Genomic DNA, 4,460 nt, shown 5'->3' with positions numbered 1-4,460 from the left:
AGCGCAAAGATTGAAATTACATACGGTCGGCTGAGTAAACCTATAAAATATGATATGCATTTAGATTTTATGTGTAGAGGATATTGTTTTAGTGTGAGATGTTTTTAGGTAATCAGCTAGTTAAAGATGTTGTACTGGCTATGCATCTTTTAGTGCAAGTACATAAGTTTTATTGACTGTATACAGAAATACCTCAAACTTCAGTTAGGAAGTAAGAGACGGAAATTTAGATTAAAAGATCTTTTACCTGTAGACCAGCGAATAGTACGTACAAAAATCACTGAAGATTAATAGAATTGTAATTCTATGTATAACCAGATAAAAGAAATTATTGGGTTGGCTGAAAATATTTCTGGGCAATGGCCTTGCCGCAGTGGATACACCGGTTCCCGTCAGATCACCGAAGTTAAGCGCTCTCGGGCGTGGCCAGCACTTGGATGGCTGACCATCCCGGCCGCCATGTGCTGTTGCAATTTTTCGGGGTGCACTCAGCCTCGTGATGCCAATTGAGGAGCTACTCGACCGAACAGTAGCGGCTCCGGTCAAAGAAAACCATCGTAACGACCGGGAGAGCGGTGTGCTGACCACACGCCCCTCCTATCCGCATCCTCCCTGAGGATGACACGGCGGTCGGATGGTCCCGATTGGCCACTTGTGGCCTGATGACGGAGTGCTTTTTGAAAATATTTCTAACTTGAAAAGAAACGAAACGTGTAATTTGTTGAGATCGTATGAGGATATTCACTCACACAAGCTCGATACGATGACAGATTTTGATTATTCTGTTATGGTGTGTCCACATGAGTAGACAAGAGCAAAACCACGTTTAATTGCTGTTGTTGATTGGGAGAATGTATGGGCTAGATGAAAACAAATGTTAGAGTTAGATATCGTGGAACAATGTATGAATGATTATTGTAACGCAGTTGTAGCAGTTAAAATAAGGATAACTCGGTTAGAATAATATTAAACTCTGGCAAACTGAATAAGATCATTATAAGGTTACTCGACCAGCCAAACAACATGGGAGAACTCATACAGAATGTCAGAAATCTAAAACTAACGTTGATTGTCGATTGGACCTCTCGTTCCTGAAAAATTCCGTGGATCGAGACAACAGACGATAGACAGCTTTTTCGTTGAAGTGACAAAGTCACCATTTCAAAGTTGTGCCATTCGCATTAACGATATCAGTTAAATCTTTTCTGAGGGCACGAAATCATGTACTACGAGATGGACTGTTGAGCTAATTTGAGGCCGATGTGGACAACATTTTACTGGCTACAGAATGTTGGAGTGAACATTGGGAGTCATTGGAGGAACTGCTCCTGGCCTTAACTCTCGCGATATCAAGGCTGGGGGAGGTGTACGTTATGCAGACCTTCCAAAGACATTGTCATCTCCTTAGTTATTTTACATTTTAATAGTTTGAAAAATTTTTTAATGTTTATAATGAGTTCTTTTATCTCATGCTACAAATGTTTTAAATTTTTCTGGTAAACATAACCAAAAAAATTTAAGTCTAAATAGTAGATATCAGTTTCCACAACGAATGTTATTCAGTAGGTTTAGCATCAGCACCTCACTTCCCCATAAAAATCTATTCAAAAAGTATCTTGTGAGTAAAAGTCAACAACGCAGATGAAATGTGCTTTTTTTTCTTTGAGTGCGTATAAGATATACTCTCGCACCCCCCCCCCCCTTCCCTCTCTCTCACATACACTGTTAACCGTTAACTCACGAGGTGATTTTTCTGTAACGTATACCACAAGGTGGGGTCTCTGGGACCCCTATGTTTAAACCAAGATTTAAGGCAAAAATCATTTGAATTTTTTAATTTGTGCTTTATAACATTCATTTTTACAATTATTTAAGTGTTGTTTAAATTATTTATTATTTATTATTAATTCCTTTAACTCCATATGTGGAGCATAGGGCTGCAACAACATATCGCCATCTGGTTCTGTCTTCTGCTAGTATCTTCATTTCTCCCCATCCTATTCCTAGCTGATGGTCATCTGCTTCAACTGACCATCTCCATGTCATTACGGGCCTGCCTCCTCTCCGTCGTCCTTGCGGTATGAAGTGCTTCTCTCGCAATATGTTGATTTGGTCTTCTAAGAGTATGTCCTAACCATCTCCATTTCTTGCTTCTGATTTGCAGCTCAATTGGCTTCTGGTTTGTTCTTTCCCAAAGAGTTTCCTTAGAGATGACATTTGGCCACCGTATCCCCAGGATGTTGTTTAAATGCTTTTAGTTTATTTTAGTGCACTAAACAAAGCCTGCAGCATTTTACTATTTATCACACAAGAGCACTTAATTTTGTGTGGTTCTTTTAAATAGTACATGTGAAGTCCTGCCCATTCGTCTTGTATAGGCTGCCTAAAGGACGCTGCGTTCTCGGAATGCCATACAGGAATTCAAGCAAATAACTTTGGTAGTTTTACTTCAATAAAGCAGATTTACAATAGTTGTATTTACAATGAGTGTCGCAAGCGATGGGCGAAATGCAGACAGTAATGTTCTTAGCTATAGATAATGTTCATGCAAGTTTCACACACAGTTTGTGAATCACTGATAACTACTATCGTAGGACTCCCTGCTGGCCTGTCCGCATACTGTCCTGATACTGGGCGAATACTGAGCGCCCGAGGTTGGCAGCAGCGGCGCTTATATTCTTCTCTTGTAGATGTCGCTCCTGTCGTGGTGCAATCATTATCAGCGCACCAATGACCGACGTCGTTTCACCGCCTTCTCTTCTGTTCCGTTCTTCGTCTTCGTTCCGGCGCTTGTCATTGCGCCAGAGCAGCACACACAAAGAGACTGTTAGAGTACTGAATTTTTCTGATGTTGATATGTGAAGGAAAAATGATTAACAAAAAAGAGAGTCAGTTTAGATTGTAGATGTACTTATAATAGTAATGTGTCACGTCATCAACAACTTTAATCTTGTCGAAATTCAGTACACCTTTAACCCATACGGACAGCGACTCATTTACTTTACGACGGATCCTTGTCCTAAAAACCAACGGCATTGTAGACATATAGTAAGATGAACCACGATCTCTGTTACACACCTCACATATCTGAAATGTACGATAAACAGTAACTTCTCGGCTGTTAAAAGTCTCCAGCCCTGATTCAGTCTCCACTTTACCACCACGAGCCATAATAATACAACCATTACCATATGCACTACCACCAACATTAGCAAGTGTAAAATTCACTACATATCCACAAAACAGTGAAGGACCATGAAGAAATACTTGCGCACCTACTACGTTCTTCGTAGTAATAGATATATTATCAATATCTTTATACACTGCATGGGGCGAACACCATCTCTTCCTAAAATAAAGCGGCATAACTAGTCTGTGTCGATGCTGCTGCAAGTGCGGCTGCTCGACGACTGACACCGTCTTACCACAAACGTCACTCGACACAAGCTAGTTATGCCGGTAATAGCGGAACAAACGCTGGTAGCAGTTACATCTGTAAAATATCTGGGAGTGTGCGTGCGGAACGATTTGAATCGGAATGATCATATAAAATTAATTGTTGGTAAGGCGGGTACCAGGTTGAGATTCATTGGGAGAGTCCTTAGAAAATTTAGTTCATCAACAAAGGAGATGGCTCACAACACACTCGTTCGACCTATACTTGAGTATTGCTTATCAGTGTGGGATCCGTACCAGGTCGGGTTGACGGAGGAGATAGAGAAGATCCAAAGAAGAGCGGCGCGTTTCGTCACAGGGTTATTTGGTAAGTGTGATAGCGTTACGGAGGTGTTTAGCAAACTCAAGTGGCAGACTCTCCAAGAGAGGCGCTCTGCAGCGCGGTGTAGCTTGCTGTCCAGGTTTCGAGAGGGTGCGTTTCTGGATGAGGTATCGAATATATTCCTTCCCCCTACTTATACCTCCCAAGGAGATCACGAATGTAAAATTAGAGAGATTCGATCGCGCACGGAGGCTTTCCGGCAGTCGTTCTTCCCGCGAACCATACGCGACTGGAACAGGAAAGGGAGGTAATGACAGTGGCACGTAAAGTACCCTCAACCACATACCGTTGGATGGCTTGCGGAGTATAAATGTAGATGTAGATGTAGAAGGCGTTCGTGCTTCTCAGTGTATAAAGCTATTGATAATATATCTATTACTATGAAGGGCGGAGTAGGTGCGCAAGTTATTCTTCATGGTCCTTCAGTGCATTGTGGATGCGTACTGTATTTTACACTTACTAATGCTGATGCTAGTGCATATGGTAATGGTTGGGTTACTGTGGCTCTAGTTCGTGGTGGTAAAGTGGAGATTGTATCAGGGCTGGGAGACTTTGAACGGCAGAGAAGTTATCGCTTATCGTACATTTCAGATATGTGAGGTGTATAACAGAGATCGTGGTTCATCTTACTATATGTCTGCAATGCCGTTGGTTCTCTAGGAGCCGCGCATGATTAGCCGAG

The 4,460-nt window shown here is 41.7% G+C and overlaps 1 pseudogene; it reads left to right on the top strand.

Annotated features, from left to right (window-relative positions):
- The first annotated feature begins 355 nt into the window (after positions 1–355).
- Positions 356–473, top strand: LOC124597233 (annotated as a pseudogene).
- The last annotated feature ends 3,987 nt before the right edge of the window (positions 474–4,460 follow it).

This window comes from Schistocerca americana, chromosome 2 (assembly GCF_021461395.2).
Source record: "Schistocerca americana isolate TAMUIC-IGC-003095 chromosome 2, iqSchAmer2.1, whole genome shotgun sequence".
Lineage (NCBI taxonomy): Eukaryota > Metazoa > Arthropoda > Insecta > Orthoptera > Acrididae > Schistocerca > Schistocerca americana.
Note: the sequence above shows the minus strand (reverse complement) of the source record. Positions and strands in the feature narration are given on the sequence as shown.